The 13,244-nt window shown below is 41.1% G+C and overlaps 1 protein-coding gene across 3 annotated transcripts in view; it reads left to right on the forward strand.

The window, feature by feature from the left end:
* LOC106601280 (cdc42-interacting protein 4 homolog) overlaps nucleotides 1-13,244 on the forward strand; it is a 31,331-nt gene that overhangs the window by 299 nt on the left and 17,788 nt on the right. The window lies entirely within an intron of this gene.

Raw genomic sequence — 13,244 nt, forward strand, 5'->3', positions numbered from 1 at the left:
GTTTGCGAGCTGTCTGGGATCTGCAATGGGCTTCAGCTCTCGTGAAGTTTTGCAAAGTATTGTTTTTGTCACTTTTAATGTAATGTTTCATGTAGGTTATTCTATGACTATGAGCATACCAAGAGGCGGGGTTTGATGGAGGTAGTCAAACAATACTGAGAATTTATTATTATTATTTTTTTTTATTTACATTTTGGAAATCATTTGGGCTTCGTCCCCTTGTATCATATAAACATACATACTATTTCGTACAATTGCAGGAAATATGTTTTTGCCGTTTTAAAGCTATCTGCCCAGTACAGAATGCAGTGCTGCCAACTTTTGAAGAAAGCTTGGAGCGGAGATTTACGTGTGAATTTCATTTCCCCCTGGCACAACCCCTAGATGGGGAGGACTGGAGGTCCTCCTCCAAGAAAATGTTACTGTTTTAAAACAAATTTCCTGCAATTCTATGTATTTTGACATGGCGTAGGCCTATGACCGGGGTGGACACTTTTATTCAGACAGTAATGAAATGAGATCGGGAACACAGGCAAATGCTAGAAACAGTGGGAAGGTTGTAAGCAGGGATTGATCCCTGTTCTCAGGTGGAAAGTTGTATGCTCGGCACAGACATTTTTAATGTTAATGGAAGTGGATAACATTTTTTTTTTAAATGGGTCTGGAAGAATATCCTGCTTGCTTTCCAGGAGAGTTGGCCACATCTGATCTATGTTTCCCAAGTGCTGGGTGTTTGAAAAATTTCTTAAAATCACCCAAGCTTGATGAAAAATTGAATGAATATCAATATTCAGGTGGTTTATGCCTACTAAGGATATAGATTGGGGGTAAGGCACTGCGATAGACTAGCGTCCTATCCAGGGGGTGTACTTTACATCAAGCTGCCTCACGCAACAGTAACAGGAGATGGGCTCCTGCCCTATGAGCCGTTACTGGCTTGTGCAAGCCAAGGCTCGTGCAAGGATACTTACTACTTATGCTTACTATATAGTTGAAGATCCTTGCTGTCATCTTACTCTACATAGTCCCCCTACCATCTCTGCCTAGCTTGTGCACAATACAAAAATATTTGATTCCTGGAGCATTAAATATCAATGCTTATTTGTATAAATTATTCAAAACTGTCCATGAATAGCTGCAATAATACATAGCCTCATCATTCATTTTCAAAGACACAAGTAGCCATATCAGACTTCAAATATGTGATTACACTGGCAAAATTGGGAAGAAGTGGAATAATAAAATGTTTGGGGAATGTCGGTAGTGTTCTTGCTGACAAGCACAGTAATTACCCTATATTTTAGCCCATTGTTGAGAATGAGAATTGTTCCATTGATCATACTGAAGTAAATTGATAATAAAATCTCTTGATGACAAGATGTCATAAATCTGACTCTACACCCTAACCAAACAATTGTTCTATTCATTGCCCCCCCCCTCTAGAATCAAACATACAGTTTTCGGTTCACAATCTGTTTGACATTACATTTACATTTAAGTCATTTAGCAGACGCTCTTATCCAGAGCGACTTGACAAATTATTTATCACCAAACGAGGGGACTAATGCAAGTGTGGATGAAATCGACTTTATTATATGCTGTCAAAAGGCTGAATTCCATGAAGCTGATTCCTACTCCAATATGTGATAGATGCCGCATGAATGCTGTTGGAACACTAATGCTCATGTTTTGGGAATGTCCAGTGGTGTCCCAGTTCTGGTTACATGTTTTAAATTGCCTTACTACAGTTTTGGGTTTCCCTGTGAACAAAGATCCACCTTTGTTTTTGTTGAATGAGGACTCTGCATTTGTACTGCAACTGGTTCAGAAAATGAATCATTTATGTGGGGTTGACATCAGCAAAAAAGGTTATCCTTAGTGCTTGGATTACCCCTACAATCCTCTCACCTCAAACATTTTCAAGATGTTGTTCGTATAGAGCGATCAGTGCCCGTGATAAATAAAGCTCAGGTAAATCCAGTTGAGGCATGGGATGTATTATGCAAAACTCTATCAGATATCAACAACTCTTAGACCAAGCAATGGACCTACATGGTAAGGGAACACCCCCCTGAAATGGACAGAAATTAATGGGATCTTATTGGCACCATACGAAACATATACACGATGTACAATACCACTCAAATGGACGTCGTTTCATTCAAAACTGATTGCAAATGCCATATGGCAAATGTCAAGTGTCACACAGCAAAAATCCAAAAATGGCGAGCGCGCTCCACCGTAAATTTTCATATTGCAAATGTAACACAAGTCAAGACCCAAGGGTCAAATTTTGAAAATGTGAATTTTTTTTCAAAAACGTATCACTCCCTTAAACTGCTTTCTGGACCGTTTTTTTGAAATTCTTTCGATTTTTTTTTTTTGGGGGGGTCAATTACACATGTATGAGAACTGTATGAACATACTTTTGTCATATTTTATTGTCATAATTTTTTTAATTGTCCATAAGGCATATGTTTTGTGTATTTGCAATATGATTTCATAGGAAGTCAAAAGTCCAAGTCAAAGGTCAGTGAACCATTGCCAAATGCCATAAGAAATGTCCAAATGCAATATGAAAGTATTGAAAGTGCCAAATCAGGGTGTTATGTCCATTTGCCATGTACGATCATAGGAAGTCGGTTTACAAACCCAAAAGTCAGTGAACCATGTCCAAATGGCATTTATACTGCCCAAATGATATATATAGCCCTATGTTAAGCCATGAATCAACCTAGATGGTCTATTTGTCATGTATGATGAGGGAGAAGTGGGACTCGACTTGAGCTCTAGAACAGGTTTCTAAAGTTTCAGAGCTCTAGGTCTGACGGTTCTTTGATAGTTCTAACAAAGGTAACTATTGCAGGCTCTGTGTGTCTCTAAGCCACACTGTGTCACTCCGTGTGTGTGTGTGTGAGAGAGCGCTTTTCTTGGAAATCTGATGGGAGAAGTGATTGATTTACAGTTCATGAGCGTTGCCTAATCACACGTATGAAGTTTTGGAAAGATCTGACTTTTTTAACCTTTCGAAACAGCCCCTATGACCCTAATTTAAGGGACTTCCGGTTGGCACAGGAAGCTGAAAGTAAACACATATCGTCATTGGGGTAGGCTCTTACAGAATGCTGAGTTTAACGTCTTTAGGTTAAGAATTTACTGATCTACATAGGGTTGAATGCAGTGATTTTCACAAACTGCAGGTTTGGTATATCAAAACACCTTTAGGGTGAATTTAATCACTTCCGGTTGCTCCAGGAAGCTTAGAATCAACGCAGGTAGACCTCATAGTGGCCTGATGAATTGTCATCGAAGACCGGTTCATAAGGCATTCATAACCCACGTAGGCTTCAGGTTGAATTTAGGGGAGCAGGCAATGTCTTCCTATGGGGAGAGAAGTCATTGCAAACTGCTTGACGTAAACACCTTATTTTCACTGTGCTTCTAACCCTAATGGTTCTCCTGCTGTCACCCAAAAGCACCTGAAATTTAGGGCCAGGCTTCATTTTGGGCCTTCTTTTTTTCACGGTTGCTGCGCTCAGACCGAGCGAGGTACGGTCTAGCGGGGCATCTCGTTGAACTCGGCACAGCCTAGAGATTATGGTAATGCCGTTGCAGGCTCTGTGTCTTTAAGCCCCGCACTGTGTCACTCCATCCTTGCTGTGTGTGTGTGTGTGTGTGAGAGAGCTTTTCTTTGACATCTGTTGGGAGAAATGACTGATTTACAGTTCATGAGGGTTCCCTAATCACACATATGAAGTTTTGAAAAGATCTGACCTTTTTAACCCTTCGAAACAGCCCCTATGACACCATTTTAAGGTACTTCCGGTTGACACAGGAAGCTGAAATTGAACACACATCCTCCTTGGGGTAGGCTCTTATCTTCTTGGTGACGGGGCAGTATTCGGAAATTCAGGTGAATAACGTGCCCAAATTAAACTGCCTGCTACTCGGGCCCAGAAGGTAGGATATGCATATTATTAGTAGATTTGGATAGAAAACACTCTGAAGTTTCTCAAACTGTTTGAATGATGTCTGTGAATATAACAGAACTCATATGGCAGGCAAAAACCTGACAAAAAAATCCAACCAGGAAGTGGTTTGTAGTTTTCAAATTATTGCCTATCCAAACTAGTGTCTCTGGGGTCATTTTGCACTTCCTAAGGCTTCCACTAGATATCAACAGTCTTTAGAATGTTGTTTCATGATTCTACTGTGACTGGGGAGAGAATAAGAGCATATGGAGTCAGATGACTGAGAGAATGACATGAGTTCAGTGGCGCGCACTCACCTGTGAGTTAGCTGTGTTCCTTTTCTTTTTTGAAGACAAAGGAATCGTCCGGTTGGAATATTATGGAAGATTTATGTTAAAAACATCCTAAAGATTGATGCTATACATCGTTTGACATGTTTCTACAAACGTAAATATAACTTTTTTTGACTTTTCGTCGTGACATTTTGCACACGCTTCCTGCATTTGGAGTAGTGGACTAAACGCGGCAACAAAAAGGAGGTATTTGGACATAAATGATGGACTTTATCGAACAAAACAAACATTTATTGTGGACCTGGGAATTCCTGGGAGTGCATTCTGATGAAGATCATCAAAGGTAAGTGAATATTTATAATGCTATTTCTGTTTTATTTTTTTAGTTGACTCCAAAATGGCGGGTATCTGTATTGCTTGTTGTTGTCTGAGCACTGTACTCAGATTATTGCAGTGTGCTTTCGCTGTAAAGCCTTTTTGAAATCGGACAATGTGGTTGGATTAACGAGAAGTATATCTTTAAAATGGGATATAATAGTTGTATGTTTGAGAAATTTTAATTATGAGATTTTTGTTGTTTTGAATTTGCCGCCCTGCTATTTTACTGGCTGTTGAATAGTGTGTCACGCTAGCGTCCCACATGTCCCAGAGAGGTTATACAATATTGAGTTTAAGTCTTTACCTTCTAGAACTGACTTATTTACAGAGGGTTGAATGAGTGTGTGTTATTTCAGAAAATCACAGAAATCTCGCAGAGCTCCGAAACACGCCTTAACGGATTCGTCTGAACGCGCTGCAACTGGATCTGTAACTTTTTTTGGAAAAACCCCCCACATTTTTTTGAACATCACCAATTGTACATTGTACGATTTCTCTTAAATTACGATAGCTAAATGTCTGGTTCTTTTTTTGCTGACACCGTAGGTTCATGTACTTTGATGTGAAGCGGTCAAATTAGCGCTCTATTTTTGTTTTTGACCTTTAATCCCAGAAAAATGGCCTTAACTCAAAAAGTGTTGAGGCCTCGATGCCATCTTGTTCGGGGCCAACTGCCCATTATGCCAAACCTATGCTCACCAAGTTTCGTCTTCAAAGTCTTTTCCGTTTAGGAGAAATGGCCACGTCGTGATTGGTGATGTTTTGTACATTTGCAATAAGATTCCATTCGCCATCTGCTGGAATTTACCGGGACAGCGGAAAAATGGGAAAATTTTATAAAACGGATAACGAATGTCCGAGACTTCGTTCGATGACTTCCCGGAAGATCTGGCCCCGGTGCACAGCCCACCACCGTCCGTGAATTTTACAAACATTCACGGACGTCTAGTAAGCGACCGTACATTTGCAATATGGAGTTTCTCATCAATCAAACAGCAAATGCCAAAATGTGCCCTTCATGTATGTAAGTGCCAATGCGTGAGAGATGGCAGCTCTGAGTTTGCTTTAAAAAAACCCTAGAGTCGGTGTCCGTGCCCTGCGGAACCCTAATTAGCATAATAATACATCTGTCAATGCAAGCAAGAGGGCAGTTTTTTTGCATTGGATGCGTCTCAATCCATCGCATCCGCTGTTGTCGCAGTTCCGCATCTGCGGTGAAAGGTGGCAGAACTAGAGTAGGGTTTGTCAGACCATGAGACATTCCAAAAATCTGTCTTCTCACAAAATCGTATCTAGCGTCCAAACGGTTTGGCCTACAAACTATTATGACTCCTCTATGGAAAGATTACTCCATGGGACACGTCTGAAGTTGGTACAGCTGATCTGCCAACTTCTGTCTGTAGCATCCAAACAGTCTGGACTACAATAATATAACCCCTCTGTGGAAAGGTTAGACTCACGAACATGTACATGTCGGTTGTTTTGCTCTAGGACGCCCACAGGCCTCACAAGACTCATTTGAAGGTCCCCCGGCACCAGTTGAAAGAAATTAATGGAAGCATATACTGTGCATTGGGAAAGTATTCAGATCCCTTCCCTTTTTTTCACATTAAGTTACATTTCAGCCTTATTCTACAATGGATTAAATTCATTTTTTTCCCCTCATCAATCTACACACACTACCCCATAATGACAAAGCGAAAACAGTTTTTTTTAAAAATTTGCTAATAAATTAAAAATAAAGCAGAAATACCTTATTTACATAAGTATTCAGACCCTTTGCTATGAGACTCGAAATTGAGCTCAGGGGCATCCTGTTTCCATTGATCATCCTTGAAATGTTTCTACAAGCTGATTGGAGTCCACCTGTGGTAAATTCAATTGATTGGACATGATATAAGTTCCGACAGTTGACAGTGCATGTCAGAGCAAAAACCTAGCCATGAGGTCGAAGGAATTCTCCGTAGAGCTCCGAGACAGGATTGTGTCGAGGCACAGATCTGGGGAAGGGTACCAACACATTTCTGCAGCATTGAAGATCCCCAAGAACACAGTGGCCTCCATCATTCTTAAATGGAAGAAGTTTGGAACCACCAAGACTCTTCCTAGAGCTGGTCGCCTAGCCAAACTGAACAATCGGGGGAGAAGGGCCATGGTCAGGGAGGTGACCAAGAAGCCGATGGTCACTCCCACAGATCTCCAGAGTTCCTCTGTAACCTTTCAGAAGGACAACCATCTCTGCAGCACTCCACCAATCAGGCCTTTATGGTAAAGTGGCCAGAAGGAAGCCACTACTGCTTGGAGTTTGCCAAAAGGCACCTAAAGGGCTCTCAGACCATGAGAAACAAGATTCTCTGGTCTGATGAAACCAAGATTTAACTCTTTGGCCTGAATACCAAGCGTCACGTCTGGAGGAAACATGGCACCATCCCTACTGTGAAGCGTGTTGGTAGCATCATGCTATGGGAATGTTTTTCAGCGGCAGGGACTGGGAGACTAGTCAGGATCGAGGGAAAGATGACTGGAGCCAATTACAGAGAGATCCTTGATGAAAACCTGCTCCAGAGCGCTCAGGATCTCCAGACTGAGGTGACAGTTCAGCTTTCAACAGGACAACGACCTTAAGCACACAGCCAAGACAACACAAGAGTGGCTTCAGGACAAGTCTCAATGTCCTTGAGTGACCCAGCCAGAGCCCAGACTTGAACCCGATCGAACGTCTCTGGAGAGACCTGAAAATAGCTGTGCAGCGATGCTCCCCATCCAACCTGACTGAGCTTGAGAGGATCTGCAGAGAAGAATGGGAGAAACTCCGCAAATACAGGTGTGCCAAGCTTCTAGCGTCATACCCAAGAAGACTCAAGGCTGTAATCGCTGCCAAAGGTGCTTCAACAAAGTACTGAGTAAATAGTCTGAATACTTTTATGTAAATGTGATAGTTTTTTAGAAATTAGCAACATTTTCAAAAAACTTGTTTTTGTTTGTAATTGAGGTATTGTGTGTAGATTGTTTGTTTTCCTTATCAATGTAATCAATTTTAGAATAAGGCTGTAACGCAACAAAATGTGGAAAAATTCAAAGGGTCTGAATACTTTGTATACAATGTACACATACCCATGCATGCATACATACTGAACAAAAATATATAAATGTAACGTGCAACAAGTTCAAACATGTTACTGAGTTACAGTTTATATAAGGAAATCAGTCAATTTAAATAAATTCATTAGGCCCAAATCTATGGATTTCACATGACTGGGAATACAGATATGCATCTGTTGGTCACAGATATCTTAAAAACAAAGGTAGGGGTGTGGATCAGAAAACCAGGCAGTATCTGGTGTGATATCATTTTTTATTTAAGCTTTATTTAACTAGGCAGCGTGCCTCATGCAGCGTGACATATCTCCGTCGCATAGAGTTGTCAGGCTGTTGATTGTGGAATGTTGTCCCACTCCTCTTCAATGGTTTTCCTAAAGGAAACTCTGGAATGACTAAGATTTTTGAATATTCACATGAAAATCTGTCGCCAATTGGATGGGTCCATATTATTTTTTTTGACACCTTGAGTTGGACCAGCATGTCACTCTGAACAGATACAAATGTGACGCTGTTTACACAAACAATCCAATTCTGTTTTTGTTCACTAATTTGTCCTTTGCCCAATCAGATCAGTTTGTTTTTTTTGCCCATTAATTTTAATAGTGTGTGATTGCAGCACGCAATTTGTGGCGTTCCTGCATGTGAGCATTCCTGAATCTGCATATAAGCCCCCCCCCTTCCATAAATGGGCAAAAGATCAGAATTGGGCTGTCTGTGTAAACGCAGCCATTGTAGCAGGTAAATAAGTTGTAGTATGATTTGTAACTCAAATCAAAGTGCTGTCATTGGAGACCCTGAAGAACAAAGCAGCTTGTGCTGGTCTCTTGTCTCTCAGCTCATTATGGTATTAGCTAGCTAGCCAAGTTCAAGTCAATGTTTAATTTCTCAAGAAAAAGCTTATGACCCAGATTGTTGTGCACAAACTGCCAGACATTCAGAATGTCTAGGGCCTAGGACTTTGCTGTTTTAAACTCGTGTGAATTTCATTGACATTCCTTGCCCCAAGACTAGTTTTGTCCTAAGGAAGGATCCACTTTTGGGAGGGCCATGCCTGCAACAAGTTGTCACACAGTTGGGCGTTACTTGATTCCCAGAAATAGGACACTTTTGCCTCTTGCTGCCCACTGCGCGCATGGATGGAGCACAGTCTCAAGGGCATGGGCATGGCTGCTTGAGCCAAGCTCATCGCTTGCTACCCTGTAGTAACTTTGCTCCTAATACATTTTCTTTTGCAACTTATATTGTCACCCACCATTTACTTGGAGATGACATATTGAATGATATCAGTTACATGATGGCACATTTACTCCAGATCCTTCAATGTTTTCAACATTTCAACAATGCACTGTACTGAGCATGCCAGAGGTCACCAACCCAACTCTAGTCCTGGAGAGAGGGTTTGCCAACTAGGCTAATTACTGACCACCAATCCTTCATTGAGGAGTTTAAAATAGCCTGGGAAAACACTGTAGTGTACACTTGCTTTCCAGGACCAGGATTGGTACCTTGTGACAACAAACAATAGCTTACTTTTTAACATAGATAGCTGGATGGATCTTTGCTCTCGCTCATCGATCTCACATGGTTTTAATGAGTATAATGAGTTGATTTCAACCTCTCTTGACTGCCACCGGTTGTCATGGATTCCCCAGCCAATGTGCACAAGAGTGAGTTACAGTGGTAGCTGGGAGGCGACACAATGAACAAGACAAACAGAGAAACAAGCAGTCTTTTCACTAGAAAATCAGACCGAGAACACACTGCCCCTCAATGTTGCTACACTGTTTATCTGAGAGCTAGGCTGTGGCTACTCCACCACCCACCCAGTGATCTGACCTCCTCCACACACCCACCCACCCACCCACATAGTGAGTATGTAAATGGAGGGTTAGTTTGGATGGTAGGTTCTGACCTCATTACCCATGTTCCCCCTGGGCCTCTCTCTCGTCCTCCTGTCCCCTTTCCATCCTCTGTGCTGCGCTGCATGGAGCACCAGCAACCTAATTAGGTTTGACCTCATTTAATGAACTCAAAACATCTCATCTATCCATGCTCTTGTATTTATTTATATGGATGTATTTGCCACATCTGTTTCACTTTTTAACCCAAGAGACATTTCTTCAAACCTCTAGTTTTCTCTGAAAACATGCAAAATCAAAGAGATTTTATTAGCTGGTAGTTTACTGTACCTTCTATCAGGTTTAGACCATACTACTAGTGAAATTGATTGTGAGAGAATGACTTCAATTTGCACACAGATCTAACCAGGTTTTCATATGTTTGTATTTATGTGTGAGGGAGACTATTGGCAAACATTCATTCAACATTCATTCCTTCTCTCGCCACAATGTCCAGACTGCCTAATTGGTTGTGATTGTGTTTGGCCAGTAACGTTCGTGGCCAACTGTGCTGCCTGCTCTGTGGCATCTGTCCCCTGCTTTCCTTGCCGTTAATCCAGCAGTTATTTTAGGCACCTAGTGTTCAGTGTGCAAGATCAGTGTATAGGCATTAGCCCTGGCTGCTAGTTTGACAGTGAGGACAGGCTCTGTGTGTGTTCCACAATCCAGGACTGTAAAAAATGTAGCGTTGCAGACGGGCCCTTTATAAAGTTCATGAAAGACAGTGACTAAGGGAGGAAACATTCTCCATGGTCGTGGAGCAGGATCAGTGGTGTAAAAATACTTGGAAGTACTACTTCAGTAGTTTTTGGAGGTATCTGCTTTACTATTTAGATATTTGACTACTTTTACTTCACTCCATTCCTAAAGAAAATATGTACTTTTTACTCCATACGTTTTTCCAGACACCCAAAAGTACTAATTCACACATTTATTAAGAGAACAGCCTCTGATCTGGAGGACTCACTAAACACATGCTTCATTTGTAAATTATGTCTGAGTGTTGGCGCATGCCTCTGGCTATCTGTAAGTAAGTAAGTAAGTAAATAAATAAATAAAAACAGAAAATGGTGCCATCTGGTTTACTTTATATAAGGAATTTGCCATTTATTTTTTACTTTTGATACTTGTTGATAAACCAAGTACTTTTAGACTTTTACTCAAGTAGTATGTTACTGGGTGACTTTCACTTTTACTTGAGTAATTTTCTATTACTCAAGTATGAAAATTGGGTACTTTTTCCACCACTGAGCAGGATGACGCATTCACAAATGAATCTGTCTGGAGTTGGGGGGTGGAGGTAGACACAGGCTGCTGGGTTGAAGCAGGGCCAACATGGATGGCTAGGCCTACAGTCTTTGGAAGATTACTGTTCTTTGCCGTGTCTGTGTCCTAAATGCTATCATGAAGCCAACAGTATGCTAGTGAAAAGCCCAACTGAATGTCCTAGCTTACTGAAACTTTAAATTGTAACCAATTTCTAAACAAAATTGTCTCATGGAGAGGGCATACAAGGTTGTTCGTGCGGTGGAAGACCCCCCCCCCCCCCCCTTTCCCTATTCCTCACTCTTATTTACAACTTAACCGCTAAGACAGGAGGACTCTGTTAAACTGGAATGAAAACCAACCAGTTGGTATGTTCTCTCCTCGTTTCTTGGTGGTGTTTAGGGTGAACACAAAAAGAGCACACCCAAAACAGTTGATCAGACTTCTAAAAAAGAAGTCCTCCCTGTTATACACATGCACACATACAGCAAGTCGCTCGCAATGTCTCATACAAGCCCACATGCTCATGTGTTACGTGTTCTTCTCAAATAAAAGGCCTTAGGTGTTATTTGTTCACTCTCTTTTTGTGTGCCCTTTGAAGGGATAGGATGGGTCAAGAACATGGCCCAACATGATAGGAATCTCTTCCCATAGACGGCCCTCCTCCATACTGTAACTACAGAGGGCTTGGAGGTGTTCGGAGGGAGGATTGGCTGTTCCTTGATATCATCATCACTCTCTAACAGGCTTGTCTGTGCTTGAAGTGGCCATAAAGCACCCAGCCAAAAAAGGAACTGAAGAGAAGAGAGACTAGAAGACTCCTCACTGCATATCAAAGTGTGGGAATTTCTGTTATTGATATGTGTGGTAGCAAGCCTATTTTGTTTTTCTGGTGTGAGTTGACGATATGTTTGCTTATGATGTGTAGGGAAATCAAATAACGATGCGTTACGTTTGAGTGTTTTTTTAGTTTCGCCCATCCATCACCCTCTTCCGAGGACAAAAATAAATGTTGTTTTTACAGCTTTTTATTTTTTTGTACATTATATACACAATTTACATACATGGCACTTCTCTTTCTTTTCTTCACAGTAGTTACACAGCAAGAATATACACCTAAACAAAAATATTAACTCACCATTCTAACGATTTCAAAGATTTGACGGAGTTACTGTTCATATAAGGAAGTCAATCAATTGAAATAAATTCATTAGGCTCTAATCTATGGATTTCACATGTCTGGGCAGGAGTGCAGCCATGGGTGGGTCTGGGAGGGCATCAAATCAAACTTCATTTGTCACATGTGCCGAATACAACAAGTGTAGACCTTACCTAACAGTGCAGTTCAAGAAGAGTTAAGAAAATATTTACCAAATATACTAAAGTAAAGCATAAGTAACACAATAAAATAACAATAACGAAGCCATATACAAGGGGTACCGAGTCAATGTGTGGGGGTACAGGTTAGTCGAGGTCATTTGTGGCTATAGGTAGGGGTGAAGTGGCTACGCTGTTTATCTATGCAATGTACAAACATGGAGGGGGGGGGGGGTGTCAGTGTTAATAGTCCAGTGGCCATTTGATCACCCACTGGGGAGGCAGGCTCAGCCAATCAGAATGAGTATTTCCAAACTAAAGGGCTTTATTACAGACAGAAATACTCCTCAGCACCCCCTCCCCAACACACATCCGACGATCCTGCAGGTGAAGAAGGTCCTGGGCTGGAGTGGTTACACGTGGTCTGCGGTTGTGAGGCCGGTTGGACGTACTGCCAAATTCTCTAAAATGATGTTGGAGGCAGCTTATGGTAGAGAAATGAACATGAAATTCTCTGGCAACAGCTCTGGTGGACATTTCTGCAGTCAGCATGCCAATTGCACGCTCCCTCAACTTGATTTCAACTGTGTTGTGATGTTTCGCATAGATTCTGAACCTTCCTAATCACATAGTATCTACAGATTGTAAGTTAAAGATTAATATTTTTATTGAAACTATTATATTGTTGATTGATTGACTATGACTTTCCAAATCTCCCAACAGTGCTATTTGTAGGGTTCATTTGAGGTAAATGTTGTGATTTTTCAGCCATTCCTGAACCTGTGACCAGAAACAAGCTACATAGGGGCAATACCAGAATAAATGATCTTATGATACTGTCTCTTCGCAGAAACATCTACAGAGCTGAGATGGTTGTATGCCCTATATACATAACATTCTGTTAGGTGGCAATGATTTTATACAACATTTTTTATTGAAAAACTCTTAAGTTTTGAATCAAGTGTTTAAAAAAAAAAAAAAATGTGTATCAGTTCATAAACCATGTGCCATAGAATCGG

Source organism: Salmo salar, chromosome 03 (genome assembly GCF_965601325.2).
Source record: "Salmo salar chromosome 03, fSalSal1, whole genome shotgun sequence".
Taxonomy (NCBI): Eukaryota; Metazoa; Chordata; class Actinopteri; order Salmoniformes; family Salmonidae; genus Salmo; species Salmo salar.